This window comes from Phalacrocorax aristotelis, chromosome 1 (assembly GCF_949628215.1).
Source record: "Phalacrocorax aristotelis chromosome 1, bGulAri2.1, whole genome shotgun sequence".
Classification (NCBI taxonomy): Eukaryota; Metazoa; Chordata; class Aves; order Suliformes; family Phalacrocoracidae; genus Phalacrocorax; species Phalacrocorax aristotelis.
In genome coordinates, this window is record NC_134276.1 from 184,077,707 (window position 1) to 184,098,142 (window position 20,436).

Here is a 20,436-nt window from a genome sequence, read left to right on the forward strand (position 1 = left end):
TGGCCTTGTCACCTCTGCAACATATATAAAAGAAAAGAAAAAGTCAAACATGAACCAGCCTGCACTTCATGATTCAGTCCCACACAGATCTTATCTATCTTGATTTCTGGAGACATTTGGATAGGCATGCTATTGTTATTGTCATGCTGCTGATTATTATTATTATTATCACTACTACTAATAATAGACATGAACAAGTGGCTCCCAAAATCCTTCAGTGTGAAACCAAGTTTAGCAGTCTGAGTCTATCTTTCCTACTTGGAAAGGAAAATTAATGATACCAATCTTCTACAGTTCCTTAGAGGGATGCTCCCCTGACAATGCAAGCAGTGCCATCACTGCTCCTCCATCAAGTCCACTGTGCTCCTGCAAGGGCTTTGAGCCCTTGGCTGAAATAATTCCTCCCTTTCCAGCTCTTTCTCAACATCTACTCTACTGCCTCCTTCCCTCTCTGCTTTTCTGTTGCCGTTTTCTGCTTTGCCTCCAGTAGTTCACTGCATAAAAAACCCCCTTTTTTCTCTTTAAGTAAAATTCCTAGTGTGGAAAAATAAGCAAGTAAAGAAACTTCTTTAAAAAAGAAAGACTATTTGGACTAAAACTAAAAGTGTTCTACTATTAGAAGAAGGAATACTAAACTCAGCCTAGTTCTTCCAGACCCACAGCATGAATTGTTCTGCTCATATGCCAGTATTTAAGAACCTCACACTGAGATGGAACAGAAATAAATATGCAATAAAGAATAAGGAATCAACAAATGATAAGCAAAAAAGTCCCATTTGCAATATACATGTGGTATGGACTATGATATATAATTCAGCACAAAGAGATAGCAAAAAATAGCACTTAAAGTATTCCAAGATAATACTAATATATATGGTACCTACCCACAAAATGAGCCATTTATAGCATCAGTGAGTAACAAATGGACTGTATAATGAAATCATTATCTCATTAAAAATTGTCTAGTTAAAAAAGATCGAGACTTCCAAATTACAGACTTGTTCTGTGGGCGAAACCCACTAACTGCTCACTGCTATGAGAGTTAAAGGTTTCAGAGTCAGACAGCCAAGAAGAGAAGCCACTATCTTTTGTGAGGGCTTAGGAGTCAAGCAGTGGGAACTAACAAAGCTGGGGAATACAGGACAATGTACTAAAACAATCCTGAACAGCAAAAAAGCCTGCACTTAGCTAGAATACTAGCTAGAGTCCTTTAGACCCAGTGAAAAGGCACTCCAGTAATACTCTTCATGAGAGTCCACTTAGAGCGCATCCAGAGGTGTCTTTGTCAGACCAGACACAATCCTCCTCACCTGACTTTGACTATCTAGGAGTGCCCTGTGACCATTTCTCTGTGTTATATGGGCTCTCTCTGCATCCAAGGCACATCGTGGAGATGGTCAATCCCATCCAAAAAGATCTCGGGGGCAGTTCTTTCTTTCTGTTCACTACAGAGGGAAGCTAGACAATTCTCATTAAGATGGATACATTGAGGCAAGAGAAAATCCAGTTCGATACTAGATAAAAAATAATTCACAATCAGGGTGCTCATATATTGAAACAGAAGCACAGAAATGCTGTACAATCTTCACCCCTGGACACAGCCAAAAACAATAGAACAAAGCCCTGAGCAACTTAGTGCAACTTTGGAGTTTGCATTGTTTTGGGCAGAGTGGCTCCAGAGGCCCCTTCTAGGTTAAATTATTCTGTGATTGCATTAATTCTTTCTGCAGAACAGTTATATTATTTATCCACCACAGCTCCACATGACTTCTTGATTTTCTCTCCCTGGGCCATGCTGCGTCTTCCCTGCACACATCAAATTCTGAGAGAGCTCAGAGTCGTCTGGACGTGGAAGGAGACTTAACAAGGTTCAGCTCCCCTCCCCACCACACACATTTTGACAGCCATACATTCTCACCATTTTATATCTGTATTTTGGTGAAAATAAGGGAAATGTAATTGAATATTTTCAGCTACAGATAGCATAATCTTTATTTAAGCAGTACCTATTGGGTATACAATTCTGGAGGGGGTTTGGCAAGGGAAAACATATTAGCTGAATGTTTACTGTGCAATACAGCTGTAGCATTCAGAAACCAATAACCAAATGATACATATATGAATGCATTAAATTTTAAAAAACTATTATTTTCAAACATATTTACTTGCTCCCTTTAACAAAGAAACAGAAATAGGAAATTAGTGGAGGCATTTCTGCCTGAGCTGCCTGATAGGCAGTCCTCATTGTTTCTACAAACAAATAAATATGATAAATGTTGAAGAATGAGGTATCGCTTGGAGAATACGTCTTATGTACTCCTAATATTTCATGTCAGTCAGGTGTAATTATCTCCAGTTAAGTTGCTATTATGCAAAGTTTTAATATGTTTATTCAAGGTCTTGTATTTAAAGTACCAAAAAATGCTGCTCAACAAAAAACAGACTAAGAAAAGTGCAGTTCCAGAGTTAAACCACCTTGAAACTGCTGTAAACTGTGTGAGAGCAGACAGTGAATTCATGTGATGTGCTGTGACCTCAAAGAGGTTCTGTTCCACCTGTGGGGCTACTGAAAGTTTGTGTGTTAGTGTTCGTCCAAGCTAATTCAGTAGAGGTGATTATTAAAAGCAGTGCTAATTCCTGAACCAACTGTTAAAAACTATTGCATCAAGCTCATCCTCAGCTGTTGCTCTCTCTCTCTAGAGCTGTGTCCCAAGCCTTACTCAGGAGCAGCCTCTCCATCTTGTCCTCATGCCTCCATAACCAGGGCTCCGCTATGGTCTTGCTCCATGCTTCAGTACCAATCATTTGCATCCTTTATAGTAACAGAGAGAACAAGGGCCCTAGGTACAAATACTCTTAAACTTTAGAAATGTTAAAAGTATTATAATGGCAAGTCCTCCAAATCAGTCAGTATGTGCAAGTGACATCTTTATACACCATTTCCAAACACAGTAACTAAAACTCAAAGTAACTTTAAATTAGATAGCAGATCTTAAATTAAAAATGTATTAAACATTAGTCTATTACAGTTCAGGTACAAAAGCAGAGAAGTATTTCACTCTGCTTATGGGTAACTGTAAAAAATTCTAATAACTTATATTGAGCTTGCAAGATGATTTGGTTATGTTTTTCATTTTAGTAGAATTAAACTCCATGTGACCTATTAAATAGGCTAGGTAGAATTCCTGTAAGCATAAAAATTAATGTTGTGGGCATACTAGGGTTTGATCAGCTGAAATGCAATTATTATCTCAAATATAAACTATGTTTACTAGGCAGTACTCTTATGATGTTCAGCTATTGAATCTAGCATAGCAGTTCTAACCAAAACTGGTACAGATAATGTAACAGATAAGAAATAGCCTGATGAATTGAAATGACTTCACATCACAAGTGCCCAAATTACTTCTAGCAGAACGGACTGAGCTTCAGCCTACAAAACCTTCCCTACTATCCTTTTTTCTGGCACTCATTTTCCTGCCACGGGGACAGAAGGATATCCACCAAATAACAGTAACACAGGCACCCCTCTTACATGATGGTTCTGCAGTATATGTTTTGGTTCTCTGTGTAACACAAAGCTTGATAAATGTCCATCAGGCGATGAACAACATTTTGCTCATGACATCCACAGCTCTGGGTATGTCAAAGTACAAAGAAGGCTCGACTGCCTTTGAGGGTCACTGTAAAAATCCATGTGGTGTCACCTCAGCAAAATTTTGAGGATCACCACTCATTACATTATAGTACATTTCATAATAGTACTGGAATAATAATTTGTTAAATCCACACTATCCTTGTTATTTATGTATTTCTAAAGGTCAACATTAAATCTGAACAGAATATGGTCCCACCTAGTTATGGTGCATTTCAACTCTAGACACAGACTGTGACACACAAGGAACTAATTTAGACCTGTCCTGTAACCTGTACTAGCCAAATACTCCCCAGGGCACGGCTGCTTGAAGAATAGAACAGTCTTTAAGTTCATGTGCAGCTGTAGTTTGGCAGAAAAAGCAGGGAAACACAAACAAATCCTTCAGAGTTGTGCTTGGTCTTTTTCTGAAGATACATCTACCCAAAGTTCGAAGAAAGTTTGAATAGCCAGAAAATCTACAGGACAGGAACCACACAGAAAATAAAGACATTAGGAGCAGTGTCTAAGGTTGTAAACCTCTCAAGTCAAAAGGATTTTTCTGTTAGACAACCTTCACGATAAGGAAATCAATAAAGATCAGGCATGTGTTCTGCAGCATGGCATGTGGTCACACCAGAAGGTTTGCTCTCTGAAGTGTCTAGGTTCTAAATCCCACTTTGGGATTTACTTCCCTTCAGCTGAACAGAGGGAACCTTAAGCAAAGTGATCAGACACCATGGGAATCAAAATGAACAGCATTAGGTTCTGTAACATGAAATCTTCAAATGGAATGGTGTCAGATTCTTTAGACGGATAATTTACTCATCAAAAATTAAGACTTTTGTCAATTAAAGTCTGACTAGCTTTGATGTTAAAACATTAAAAAATACACTGTGAGAAAAAAAATCCACTCTCACTTTTTTTAAACTTTCAAAATTTACTTTCCAGTTGTTGTTCTTAAAAAAAAAAAAGGCTACTCTTAAAAACATATATTCCCAAAGTAAATAAAGTGGTTTATTTTAGGCCAAGCACAAGCCAAACAACAAAAAAAATACTGTTGTTCCAGCAAAACTAAAAATATTTCAGCTATTCACTTTGCTCTAAACTACAGAACTAGCATTTTCAAGCAGAAACAAGTTGGAAAGCACTGAAATTATGGAAAGCAGGTACTCTTGGGAAGGGGCAAATCAGCCCCAAGCAAATCAGCGAGGGGACCATGAACAAGATGGAGAGGAAATGCATGGCATCAAAATATCTTCCAGACAGACCCTGCCTGTGAGGTTCCACAGATGCCAGGGTGTTACTGAAAACTGTTTTTCTTGGCAGAACCGTTGACACTTTCCAAGGATGTACTTGATCCCGGCTGGATCCCAAAACTGCCATTTGCAGTGGCCTGCACCAGCAGTGGCAAGTGAGACACCAGTTTGGGTTGGTTTATTTTTTTAATAGAAATATGTATTTTTTTAAAATGAAAAGCACACTTTTCAAAGATTATGAAGGCAGCTTTAGGTTTGGTTTTTAATTTCAGAGGCAAAATTTCAGAGGACATGCCATCAGGAGGGTCAGAATCCAGGTCGACTAATCCATTCAAATGAACTTCAAACTGACAAGGATTTCACCACAATTAGAACATTTTGCAGATAAAACCAGGAAGAGCTCTTGCATCAGGAAGACCAGCCCTTCCCAAACCAGGCTACAGAATTTCATTTTTACTCTTGTGCTGGCCTCAAACATTTCTATTGATGGCACATCTTTTGTGCAGCTTCATTTTAACATTTATCATTGGTTTTTAAAATGCAAAATGAAGTAAAACCTGTTTTTCTAGAAGGCAAAAATGCAAAGTCTCGGAGAGGTTTTTATGGACTGAAGTTTATAAATGCAAAACTCATCTCTGGGAAAGCAGCATTTTGCCCCAAAACATCACTGTGCTGGTAAAAAAATGAAGGGGAAAAAATGTGAAGGACAATACAAACATTTTTCTATTTTTGAAAAAAATGCATTTATTTCTCTATTTGTATTTTACTTTCTACTCTATTTTATCACAAATGGTGGGGGTTTTTATGCTGCATATTTTACACACAGTCTTTTACCACATAGTAACAGTCAATGCATAGTTTTCAAGTCAGGGTGATAATGAGTTCTGCTGGCCAGTGTTGACCTTGTGTTATTGTACAACTTTTTGGTAGCAAGCATAAGCAAACCACAATTATATATTTCTTTACACCAGGTACTGACTACCCTTGTTGCCCTTCAGCAGTGGATCTTCGTTCTTTGGGTTACCGCAGTGACGCTGACATTGGTTTGCCCAGGAGCAAGAGGGTTTGACCCAAAGATTTTATGCCCATTGGAAAGAAACTGCATTCCCGAGGTGGGCTGCAGGCTGCACCATGGGCACCACTGTCAATCCTCGGCAGAGCAATCACTTCTTACTGGCCCTGCGGAGAAGACACCAGGCAAGGCTGGGAGCACTACCAGCACCAGCGCTGCAGTGGGTCAAGGAGAGCAGTGTGCTGTTCCCTTTCTCCTCCCACTCCCCACCCCTAAAATCCCATGCTCCAAAGATGAGAGTTGAAGAGAAAAGCATGTAACTGCACCGTTAAATATCACATTGTGATGTGTACAAACACAATTGGGGATGCTAGGGTGAAAAATAATAATAAATCAAGTCTGAGGCAAGCACCTGCCTCCAAAAGTTCAGCCCATGCAATGAAAGTTTGGAAAGCATCACCAATTAGGGATCTCTTCACAGTGGGCAGCTGATAGCTCCACTTTTCAAGGCTAGTCCCAGCACATGCATAACATTATTTCCTTCTGTCTGCTTGAGTATCTCTTAATTATAAGAACTGAAAGCCCCCTGGTTCTTGCATTATAGAAAAGTGTAATTAAGCATGCTTGAGGGTTCCCTGTACATTTTGCTATTCAATAAACCTTTTCATTGCAACTGAAGTCCTGATTGAGGTAGCCAAGGCAAGCTCTCATACTCCACGTGTTTTCCAAAATGTTGTCCACGGTCAACTCTCAACACTGCACTCCAATAGGCAGAAAGGGGGAGATTAGCCCTATGATTAGCACCTTAATTATCCCACTCTTCTGCAGCTTTCCACTGGTTTGCAGTAGCCTCAGTAGTGGAAGAATCCTGGAAATATCTGACAGTTCTCCTACATAAGGCTGTCTTATATTTTATAAGTGTATACAAAAAATTTATATAGCTAGTCTATATACAAGTATACATTACAAATGTTATATATGCATACACAGACTGTTGTCTATATAATTATCTCTTTATAGTTTAATATCCCATCCAAAGCCTCACTGTATATAAGAATTCAGAGAGGTGGGTTGTAATGTGTTGAAAGATTGACCACAGGTGTCATCATCATCCCTGCTGACGGCTGAAGGCCTCAGAGGAATTCTTCTCTGTCATTCTTCCCCTCTATCTTTCTCTCTCTCTTCTACCCATCTGTCCTTCCTTCCCAATTTTAAAAAAAAGAAAACCACAACCACACAAACAGAAAGAGAGAGAGAAAAAAAAAAATTAGCAGGTTGTACCCCAATTCAATCAAGTGAACCATGGGTCTAATAGAGCATGCACTGAATCCATGAACCTCCCACTGCTTTAGGGGAGAAATCTGCAGAACCTGGCCCTACTAACCCACATGCATGTGTGTGACAGGCCTGGGTCCTTTAGCAGTGCTCAGTGCACCCAAAGGAAACCACAAACCCAGTGCAGGACTCAAAATCAGGTGTCCATCATACAACCATTCAGTGGAACCAGTCCCAGCCTTGTCTAATTTTATATCAGTGAAACTGCGTCACAGTGCTCCAGAGAGGACAACGTGTTCCTTGTATTTTGCTAGAACAGGGCTGATGATTGTAAATTATTTTGGGGCACGTTTTCCCTTGGGTAAATGCACTCTCCAGTAATGTCCAATGTACTTGAGAATACACTTCTGCAGCTTGGCAAAACGAGCAGGAACACCAACTCACTCACCCATTATTGTATGTAAAACAGCTTTGTATTTGCAATTACTAGGAGAAGTGACAGGACAGTACCCGACTGGGAAAAGTGGAAGCTGCTGAGATTAATCAAGTGTTCCCATGGCAAGAACTATTCTGGAGTACATGCCAGGTTTGAAAAGAAAAATCCTTTGTGTTTTATTTGTTTGTTTGTTACCATACAATATGCGGTTTCCCTCCCTCTTCTTTCTGATTTTGACAAGCTGACAATCTGAAGAATGAAAGCTTAAAAGGTCTGCTTCCTCTAACACAAGTACATTTAGTGTTTACGATGTCAGGTTTAATTCTATAGTGAACACTAGCAAAATGATGAAAAATACATTTAATTTGTGGCTGAATAGAGGAAAAATTCCAACATAATAATTTTTAAACTGTAATTTAGAAAAAGAAAAACTGGGAATCCTTCAGGTACTGATAGCTTGGGAAAAAAAGATTATAAGACTTCCAAAACAGCAGTGCTGGTCAGATGAGTGCTGCCATGATAACACAGCCAGGGTTTATATTTTAGACCACTGCTTCTATAAAATTTTACGTAGTACTAGCACAGAGTTGAAAATGCTGCTTTGCTCATGACTGGCTGAAACTCTGACCTTGGATTCAGAAGAAACCTCTTCAAACAGTGTTAATATAGCAAAAAGGGACTTACTTCAAATCCATAAATTCATTGGGAAATAGCTGTAAAAATAGAGTATTTAAGGTCCAGCTAGCTAAACAATTGAAGCTGTGCCAGAAGTTGAATTTCCTCACAAAATGTTTTGATTGAAATAGTACCTACTGGTTGAGACAGACCCGAGATCCAAACATGGCAGATACCGTGCTTGAGTTTTTGAATCCCTAATATTTAAAATACTTAGTAGTGTGTTTCCTTCAAAATAACAAACATCACAATGAGAAAAGGTTAACAGGCTAAGACGCTGAGAGCATGAATTCCCAGTGAATCTGCCTGATTTTTTACAACCATGTACAAAAGGTCTGGGCCAGGTTTAGATCAGCATCAGCAGAACTTCAGCACCAGATGCCTCTTGCCCTTGGTGTGATCCTGCAGCTCCAAACTAAGTAGTATGAAGTGAGAATAAGGGAAGAGGGAAGGGAGCTGTGGTGTGGAGGGTACCACCTGTGTATCCCACCAAGAATGTCAGTATGACCTCAAAAGTTATACCAAAGCTCTTCAAAACCTGCCTGTTTGGGCACCACAAGAACAAAATCACTGAGATTGTGATATATCAATTCACACAGTCCTAGTGTCTTATATCCCTTTCAGCTGCTTTGCTCCATGCTGTAGCCCAAGGCACCACCAAACTCTCTTTGCAGTCCTGAGGCCTCTCGTTTCCCCTACCTCATGAAAAAAAAAGGCTCTTCTTTATGTTTCCCTCTTCAAAATGTGTGTTTGATTCATTCTAGGTAGAGGACTATCTGCAGTCTTGTCAGCAGTTTCCTTGGAGTTAATTTCTGGAATTAGGCAAAGTTACCTAACAGATTTAACCTCAAAAAATTTCTTCATAAATAGAGGTTCAGCTTTGTCAGGGAAGCATATAAAGGGATATAAAGTTTTTTGGCAAGGTATATTCTCTCACACACCTATTCCAGACATTTGAAGCTGGAGTAATCAGCCATATTTTATTTCCAAAGCATCATATGCATTTTAGTTTCCTTATTTATAAATTCTTTCTGCAGTTTAGTGCAGAATGAAGGCTGATAAAAACCTTTATTAGGTGACCGTCTCATTATATTTATTAAAGGTCTGGGTTTAAAAGCTCATATGACTGAAGGCTTGCTGCATATTTTCCTGCAGGGTGCAGATTGTGTTAATTTTAAGAGTAATTAGCAGATTACTGGAAGCTCAGCATGTGTACAAGAGGAGACTGGAGTTTATTTGCCAGAATCTTTAGAAGTGACTTATTCGTTCTTGAATCAGATCCAAACAGATCCTATATGAAGCATTTTATTGTAGATATTTATAATTTGCAGTGTGGCAGTGCCTAGAAATCTCAGTCAAGGACCAAGCTTTATACATATGTCACTGGAAGACAGCCCCTGACCTAAGGATCTACATGTTTCATTTAAAAAGTAAAGTAATAAAATTATTCCAAAGCACTTTCTAACAATTTTAAGAAATAAATCAATTCATTAAGGAGTGAAAGATTAGCCACACTTATTATTATTTTACTGGAAAGCACAATGTCTTCTGAATGTCAGAAGTCATTCATGGCATTTTATAACCTAAATAAGGTCTTGTCTTTTTGCCATTAAGTTCAAAGGCAGTTTTTACAGACAACAGCAAAAAGCAGAACATTTGTGAGTTTTAATTAGCTTAAATTGTCCAATTGCTGTCTAAAACAGACACTAAATTACCTAGATACCTACAGCATCATTTAATAACATTTGTGTTTAACAGAGCATTAAAAGGCTAGACATTTTCTACTGTTAGTCATTGCGTTTATTGCAACTGTACCTTTAGCAAAATATTAGACTGTATTTTGTGAAGTATTGTATTTTGCTGATGACTGCCAGTTGTTTTCTACTCATCCATAGAATAATTTGGAGGATGCATTTACAAGCTTATGTGACGCATTTGTGCGGCGGTAGAGGCCTTGTTCACTTACATCTATTTCTCATCGTACACAAATTTAAAGAAATTTTATGGGTGCCCTATTTAGGGCCCCTAGTACCAGCAACGCATTTCTTTAAGTGCATGCCTACTCAGATACCATCAGATGTGTGGAAAATAATAGAATGATCTGAATTATCAGTTATCAAAAAACTCTGTCAAAGTGTGGCTCTTGGGATCAGCTCAATCATGTACCACAGTATAAATGGAGTTTCCTCATTCTACTGTCTCTAAATTCAGGTACATAACAGTTAACAATAAAAACAGTGAAAAATAAAATTTTCTAAATATTCTCCCTTATCAGCTACCACAAAAAGGAAGGACTGATTCAACATAGGATTTCTTCTATTTAAAATCTTCTTTATCTTTCTGGATTTAGTACAAAGAAGCAGCCTACACAACGAACAGCAGTTATCGCAAAACACTTTGTACAAAATGTAAAATAATGAGAGCAATCTAGGATGGATACAGTGAGTCTTTCACAGACTAGTCTGCAAAAAATTTCTTATGTAGGGTGCATCTGAATGCATAGGAAAGGCTTAAGTTTAAAAATAGAAAAAGAAAGTTGAGAGTATGTTGAGAGAGGTAGGATGGAGATGACAACTGCAGTAATAAAGAAAGAGAAGTAGGACCACATGCTTTACAGGCAACAGCAGAAAACAAGAGTTAAAGGAGAGATGAGAAAATGAGTGTCACATTGCCTTGAAGACAATATTTCAAATCAGTATAAAAGAAGCCTCCTTCCAGCAAAACACTTAACCACATTCTTGGCTTGAAGGACACGGAAAGTGTCACTGAAGCCTATGAGCTGATGTCTCCAGCATGCAGTTTTCCAGGGTTCAGCTATACGCAGCCACCACTGTAGCAGCAGCAGCACAGACCCATATCTGGGCAAATAGTTATATTTACATTTCAGTTTTACCTTGGTGCCATTTACCTCAGTTTAAAGCATAAAGAGGGAAGTCAGTTGCTAAGTCTGACTAGCAGGGCTCAGCAGCAATCCCGCACACAGCACTGGCCATAGAGCTCAGGGGTTTTGCATGAGACAGGGACTACTCCCAACAGGCAGAAAGGGCAAGGCAGAAGAAACTTCATATAGACATGGGTTATGCCATGACACTTGCCTACATGGCCAGAGAGCATGCCTTGTCCTGTCTGATTTACTAATGTAAATGTGACCACTGCAGTACAGTGCAGAGATATCCAAATTAACTCTAATTTGCCAGCTCAGCTACGGGCCCGCTGCTGTGCTACCTTCTGTAGCTTAATGAGGGGGGAAAATTCTGGCACCGCAATATAAAGCATGGTATAGGTATATAGCATACACTGAGTTTATACTATGAATTTTCACCTTTTTGAGAAAGCAATTCTTCTTTCCTGCATAGAGCACAGCCCCATTGTATTTGAACAAGCCCTTTGGCCTTCTAGAATATCAAAAGGTCTAAGATTCTGCAAGTTTTAGTCCCTGTTTGCTTTTGGTTTTCTGATAATCCAGTATTTATAGTTCCTTTTACATTTCTTCTACTCAGAAACTAGTTGCAGCAATTCTAAAATAGAAAGCTCGATGGCAGCATTAGTGATGCTGTCTCTTACAGGGTTTATAAAGTCTGTTTCACTGTTTTGCCTCTTCTGCAGGTCTGCTGAAACAACGACTACGGTCCAAACACAAGCAAAACCTTGACAGTTTCTTTGAAGTTTCAAACCAGTTCTTGCACACAAAGAGTACAATTTGAGCATTTTCAGTGACAACAACAGCTATGCAGAAGAAGGTCTATTATCCTTGTTTTACCTAAGTCTTGGATGATATGCCATGATTTGTTTGCAGGGAGCTTTGCCAAGTTACTTAAATGATAGAGAACAAAATTAGACTTTGTTATTAAAGGTAATAACTCCAATGGACTCCAGACCTACTCAAGGACTGTATTTGGTTTATTTTACCCTTTACCCATTATATGTGTATTTTGCAAAAGCTGTGCTTCACGATAGGTGGACCCATATAATATAAAGTAAGTAGATATGATGATCTTCCAAGGAGATCAAAAGGCATGGTCATATCCATAGGATGACAAGCCCATGTTGGCACACCTTGCCTGTTCAGGTCAGCTGCTTTGGATTTTGTAGTACTCTAACAGACTCAAAGGGCTTTTCAGTAGGAACTAACTCATAGGAAGACCTCATCATGCATGCTGGCATACCTTGTATCACTAGCAAGTTATGTTGCCTGTTCATAAGGATTACACGATTGTTGGTTTTGTAGACTGATATTTCTTAGGAAGCTTTGTAAGTACGTGACTAGGAAGAACTCTTTTCAGAGGCTGCTGAGGTTTTAACTGATTTATGCTTCTTAAACTCACCTTTACAACGGTATGAGATTGTTTTGTTATTAAACTCAATTCAAAGAAAACAATTTTGGTTTGATTGAACACTGATAGGCTTTGAGGATCTCTCTTTCCTTGCATTTCTATTTAATGAGTGCATTATTTTAGTTAGAAGGAAGAGATTTACTTGGACTGGGAGAAAGAAATAAATACTATAAGTATATACAGGCTTTTTAGACAATCCCAATAAAAAAGCCCACATAGCAATTCTTAATGAATTTTTACAGACTATCTAGTAAAAAGGCAAAAAAAGCCAGTAAAACAAACAAACAAAAAAAGAATTCAAAGCTTCCCCAAAATTCTTTTTTCCTCCAGATTCATAGAGAGTGCTGACTTTCATAAGTTCTTTTAAAAATCAAAGCAAATTGTCTTTCTTTATATTTTACAAAATTCTAAAAATATTTAGGGAGGAAGAAGAAATCCACTTCACATTTCAGATGATGATTATAGTTTTCATTACCTCTCTTTTTTCTCACAATTTTCCAAACACAGATACAGGTTTTCAGCCAGGTCATTGTGTTCCTCAGAGTCCAATGTCCTGGTTCTGAGCTTCCCTTTCCAGGGCTCTGACCACATCTGTGTGGCACCAAGCCCAAGAGGCCATATCCTAACTCTTACCAAATATTATGCCAACATAAGATCACTGTGACTCTTACCAAATTAGATGGTTTGTCACATAAACCTCCTGGTGAGTGTTAAGTGTTAGTCTGTAAGTCTCAAGGGCAGCAGCTGTACTTTTCAGATGTGACCTTGGTGACTGTCAGGTTTGTGAAAACCAACAAGAGTGAAATCTTTCTGATCTTTGCTTATAGAGCAGTTGCTGGGTCTTGCTCTACAGAAGCCCTAGCTCTCAATGTAGCCTCAGCTCCGACTGATTGCCAAATTAACTTCCTTTCTTCTGCCGCATGACTGTCTTAAGAAATTGCCCGAGGAGAGGAAAAGAAATTACACAATATGATGATCAGTAAGTTAGTCACAATATTAGGTACCATCATTTTTTCCATTCCCATTGCCATCAATGGCAGGTTAGCCATTGCCTTGTTGAGCTGTGACTTATTGAGATCTAATTGTGCCAGTTCAGAAAGCCGAAGCTAGAGAGCACATTATTGTAGGAGAACACTGACATTTTACTTCTGTCTTTTACACCATTCAGGTTGCATAACAGTACACTTCTGCCCAGTCTCTCTGATACTTACAGCTCACAGCTTTGTCCTGCTGCTAGCAAGCAAGTCCATTCATATGCAAGTCTTATGGTGTTTACACAGTAGCAAAATAACTATCAAAATTATATCATTTTTGTCAGTTTATACTGTAAAGCTTGCCAGTTAGATTTTAATTCTTCATTTCTGGTGAACCCTGAACTTTTGCAAAAGTCTGAATAGCATTTAAGTCCTTATTTGCTTGCTTTGCCCAGCATCTTTTCACTTCACTGCCAGCAGGCACAAGATCAGTTGAGACACTTTGATGCCATCATATTTCCAGTTATTCCTACTAGACATAGTCTTCTTATGATTATTTTCCAAAGAAGTGAGTGATTTGGGAGACAGTTTGTTAGGCTGGTAGATGGTTGACTGAATTTAAAAAGCCAGAGGGCCTCAGTTGGCTATCCTATTTTAGGCTAAATTTCCAGGCAGCTCCAAGAAACCAGCAGCTGAGCAGGCTGCCTCACTGATCCCTTCGCTTTCCTCTAGCGTGTTCTTCTCACAAAATAGAACACTCTAATTGAAGCCACCTCCACCGTGGTTTATGCTACCATAGCACGTTCACAGTGTTCCTGGAGTGCATGCATTTGGTGACCTGAGCTCAGCTGATGCACAGCTACCCTCTCAGCCAAGGTGACCCCAGTGCCTATGACTGCGTTGATGCTAGTAGCAAGCTCTGCTTGAAGTTCCCATAAAGCAGTAGACTTCTCAGAAACCTCTGGCAGAAGCTGCAATATAGTAAGAGTTGATGCACTCAGCCTAATCACTATGGAACTGGTTTTCACCTTAGAAGAAATATTCCATACTCACAGTGAAAGACCTGCTTACAATGTATGACCCCCTCAACAAACAAAAAAAAAGACCTTTACACAGCAAGATTGAGACAATACTACTGTCCTTCTAGGTACACCATTAAAAGACATTGGTCTTTCAGCAGATGAAGCATCTCCAATAGTCCTTACCCTAAATTTATGCTTGGAAAGAGAAAGATTCATGAGACAAGATTGTTAACAACTTTGGGGGTTTTTGTTTCAGGCTGTTGTAGTTCCCATACGTGACCAGAGACTAACCAGCTGACAACACACTTCTAACTTTAGAGGGGCATCAGTTATTTCTTCCTTCTAAGTTTATCGCATGTCTAAGATATTTTGAGAATGATTATCCTGTTTAAATATCTTCTTATCTGTTATAAACTCACATAAATATTTAGTTTAAACAAACATCTTCAAAGTGTCTCCTTACAATCAGTAATGGAGACTTCCCAGAAAAATACAGCTGGATGTTTTGAAATCCAGCATGATGAACTGTGAAAATACAAACCAAAAATTGTTAACTGCACATTCTTACAAAGATGCATTTTTAAGGCAGTATTTTAATCCTCTGAAATATGAGCTGTTTATACTGCGACGACTCTGGTAGAATGTGCAGTCCTTGGTGGATGGCCGAATGCTGACCGATGATGGTTACAAGAAGAGATTTTAATTTTCAGCCTGCTAGAACAGAGACATCTGAAGGGGTAGGGGGTGAAGGATGAAAGGTAAGACTTATCTTGCTTTATTTTAGCTGTCTACAATTTATGTCTTCATCAGACCTGGTTCTCATCTGTTGTGTTCATGAAGCGTTCGGTCAGTGGAGCCTGGGGAATGGCTTGTCCTCCCCATAAGCAGGTGCCTACATTTGAACAGATGGATTTAATCTTGAATGCTGGTTCACTAAATGAGATCAGTGATATCTAAGCCTGCAACATGAATCTCCTCTTTAAATCATTGGCATTTTTATAATTTTTTAAGGAGAAGCAGGTTCCGTGATTTTCAACATGTGGAAAAAGTAGTTACTACTATGAAAACTTATTGTATTCCTTCTTAGAAAGAAGCATGGTTAAAGGGACATTAAGTAACTAAAATCTAAGTGTCATGCAAGATTATTTTAGATTCACTGCATCAATGAACATTTCTTTTCCCATGTTAAACAACTTCCAGAAATTATAATTTCTCATTCTTTGGCTTTTTTAAAGTTCACAAAAGGAATTTACTTGGAAAGAATGATTGGATAAAAATTTTTACCTCAGCAAAGTATATAGAATTTCTCTGACAATTGCAGAGTACAATGATGCATTACAAAAGTCACGATTAAGCAGAATGACCTAGAACAAGTTACATAACAGATGTTTCAGCTAGAATAGCATATGTATTATACATCTGACAAGTTTCTGTCTCTACAAATCAGTACTTGTTTGCAAAGCCACAGAGAAATAATGTCTTAGTATGCAAACGGATATACAAGGCAAAAGAAAATAGAAGATATTCAGGAAAAAATAAGACATTTGCTACATAATTTCAGCTGTTAGAGAAAAACTACAATTTCAAAATATAACAGATTGAAAGTGTTTTTACTCTTTGGATGCCATAAGCACCACCAGTGAGTAAATAGCAGGAAACATTTCAAGTCATTGCATTGAAATTTGTGTTTGCCAACAGCAAGGCACACTCTCGTGACCGCTACAGAGCATTCCTCCCAAGCAGGACATGCTGGGGCACGTGCTTGACCTCTTCCTGGGTGGCAGCTAAGACAATGCTGGAACGGCTCTGCAAGTCACCAGTAGATTTTGAAAAGTTACATGACCATACCTGCATTACTGCAAGTTCTCTCATGAGATCTGAGACAAGAAATCATCACAAATACCAGCAGAGCTACCAAAATAAATGTGAATGTTAGAAAGTTGTGTACGTTGTATGTCCATGCCAGTTGCTGATGACTAGCTCAATTAACTTCTGTGAGGTATATTGTCTTTACCACCACAGATGATTGCCTTTAGATTTATCACATGGTACTTAATGAGATGTAAAGCTTCTGCATCCCCTGCAATCTTTATCTACATCTGTTCCTGTTTGCAAGGGATAGGGATAGGACAATTTTTTTATTTTTGTGTAGAGGCACACAGAACAAGAACTGTACTACTATGAGCAGTCAGAGAAGTGATACTCAGAATGACACACATTGGATGTGTGGCCCACCACTATAGGTTGTGCAGGCCTCTTTTTATCCAATGCAGTTACTTTTCCTGCTTTCAAAACAAGATGTGCAGGTATCTGGATAGAGCTAATCACTGAGAAGTGTTCAGCTACAAGTACCTGATAGATACTTTCTGTACTGTAAGTACAGATCCCTTGCTTATCAGCTGATTGTTACATTAGCAAAATACTGCAAATCAAAAGGACAGCAGTTACGAAACCAGACAGAGCTAAGGAGTAGTTAGCATGAGAAAAAGAGATCATGAACATTTTTAGTCAGACCTCATTAGCAAGAAGTGTGAATTCTTCTTGCCCTTTGCATAGCCAAGGAAGTCTCATTACTGCTAATTTTCTGCAATGTGCTAATATATAAATCCATTCTAAACAGAACCTTGTATAGGACTTGCCCTTTCATGCTGATGGTGGGTTTCAGGGGTCTGAGAGGCATCACAGATGTAAAGTTTAAGCTTTAAACTGTATCAAGAGAGAGCAAGATACAGCTGGACCAAAGGCTTCTAACTAGGGCTAAGCACCCAATGAGAATGCATCCAGAATGGACAGTAGCTATGTCATTTCCATCCAAACACCTTATCTTTAACTAGCACTTTCTCCTGAGCAAACACCAGACTGGTCCTAACACAAGGTAGAGCCAACATCAACCTGCTTTGACTTGAGTCTCTTTGCTGCCACCCCAGGAGGCTGCTCCCACCATGCACTCCCACTTTATTTCCCCCAAGACTGCCTTCCATGCTGGATGACAGGAGGAGGAGATCCACATCACGTGCTTTCTAGAAATGTCAGTCCCAGACATAGGAGCCGTACATATCTTCACAGTATATCTCAGTGTTAAGCCAATTCTCCAGCTCTTTTGTGCTCAAAGAAAGAGGGATGACCAGTAACACCATGGCTACATCAAACATCAAAGTAGAAAACTGCCTTTAATTTCTCTCTCTATCAAGCTGCTACTAAGCTCCCTACCAAAGAAATCACTGGATCATGGCTGGAATGCTGAACAAACCCTAAAATCTGGAACTAGCAAATGGAAATAGTAAATATTTATGGTCATTATTCTATGAAGAAGTAAAAGTTATCCTGCTCAACTAGAAAATGCCAGATAAGAGAACCATAGCATGTCTACTTAAGTAACAGATATTTTGATAATAAATGTTGATATTAAAAAGACATCCAAATTAATGAATTTATATAAAGCTTCCAATGCCCGCTATTAGATGTTGCTAAAGTGATTGGAGCAAATGGAAGCAGATACCTGTCTGCCATACATCCAATATTAATACCCAGGATTTAATACCTACATCTAGTTTATTCAAAGACATATATATTTGTTTTAAATAATTACAAGCTCTTTTATTGTCTGGTTTTATCTTTTCTGAATTGCAATCAGAACAAGATCTGAGAGTACATCTGTTTTTTCAGGTTTGTTTTGCTTTTAATGTTATTATTTAGTAATTCAGCTAAGATGGCCTGAAATTAAATTTAACTAAAATCACATTAAATTGGAGCAACAATCACTAGACAGTATAAAAAAAGAGTTATGCTTGTCGGTTTTGCCTGAATAAACCAATTAAAGCAGCCTATTGAGATTAAGAGCAACTAAACAGATCTCTGGCATAAATACTGACTCTGCTGACTTTAAATGGGGGCTATGAATTTACCATGTTAGTATATACTATAGGATGGTGCAATGGGGAGTAAAACAGGGTATCATAAGCTTTGTAACATAGGTGACATCAGAAGAAAAATATTGTCTGTGTACCCCCTTCCCTACAGATCATGGCAACCGCAGCTATCAGTTCTTTTAACAGAAAATTAATTCCACCCCATTCACAGCTACATTATATGTTTACAAGGAAATCAAACATTGACCAACTTCATTTAAAGCAGGTCACACCCTCCCTTTATTTTTAATAATTTCAACAGCAAGAAGGCGTGCTCTCCTTGGTCATCAGCCATATTGGAGTGTGTGCTTACAGAAGGCTGATCTAGATACGAGTCCTATTTTCCTTATCTTTATCACAGCATGCCAGATTTAGCCTCTAAATGTGTAATCTTTTTTTCCTTTTTAATTTCCTCATTGTTTTCTTTTTAAAGCACCTTTTAAATATTGAGCATTGTGAAGTAATTGCCATAAAAGCACAACTTATTACTGGGTAGTTGAAATCAGATGTTTCTTCACTATTCCAGTGCAGCAGATTGCCAAACCAGCCCTGTTAGGATGAACAATTCTCCATGACTCCCTGGGGTTTGTTACCATGAAGCTAGACTGCACTGGGAAAGTACTGACAGATTTTTTACTTCTTTTCATGCAATTAAAAAAATGGAAACAAAGTGAACGAACACCACACAATCCCCTGCTCTCTCCAGAGAGCATCCCACAGAATGTTCTGCAGATGACTGGTGGCCCACAGAGCACAACTGAGGAGCTGCTGGAGGAGAGGTGGTTTTGTAATGAGCCTGCTTTGCTTGCAAGTGAGTTAAATGTGTATTTCAAAGCGCATTTTGCTACCACATATTTTACATTCCGTACAAAACTCACGTAGACTTTAATTAAAGTTTCAGCACTTAATAATACTTGTAAAATCACAATAATCCATGTGTTTTTCACATTCTACCAAGCCATAGAATCACATCATGGCATCTTAGGAGTAAATCCCAGGCCATCTAAAGAAGCAGTATGTTGATGTTTCCCAAATCAGAACACTAAACTGAAAAAGTACAATAGGCCTTTTTATTCTTAATATTGATCTAAATGTTATAAGACATAACAGTATTCAAACTTACTTATACACTATTTTTTACACTATACAACGTCATCATCTGGTTTACTTTTTTATAGAAATACAAAATAAAATTGGTTGCATTGCTGTTTAATAGAGATTGAAGTATTTTTGCACAAATAATCAGTCCGGGGATGACTATGTTATGTACTTTCTGATTGTGGATATAAACAGGCTGGAAATTATGTGACATATTATGCAGACAAGAAAAAAAAGGAGTAGTTAGACAAAAGGCATAGGCAGGGACTTTCGGTGTCCTGCATAGAGATACGCGCTCCTCTCTGGATAGGCTTCACAGTGTACATTTGTTTGAACACTACTTTTCCAAGAACAGCTCATTTGGCTAAAGAAACAACCCTTAAGATTTGGATTTTCTATTTTCTTCTTCCTTTCAACTCTTTTTTTTTTTTAAAAAAGGAAAATTTATTTGCCCCAGAGCTGTTTTAACTGCTGCCGTAATCCATAATCAAGCAATCAAGCTTCTGCAGCTCTAACAGTGAACTGACTGCAGCAACACTGAGTAATCTGATGCTTTATGAGAGCTGGTTTTTGCTTTCAGATATACAACATGCACATTTGATAAGCATGTTCCCTTTACTATACTGTTCCTTGGATGTAAAAGTCTTTAATTTATCTGCACTCTCAGATAACACCCAGAAGTAACAAGCAGAAGAACTGCTGGGCGGATGAGACTTTATAATACAATTTGTTATGAGTAATCCAGGGAATGATTTTAAAAGGGAAAAAGATAATCCAACAAATATACATAAGAAAATGTATTTGTTGGC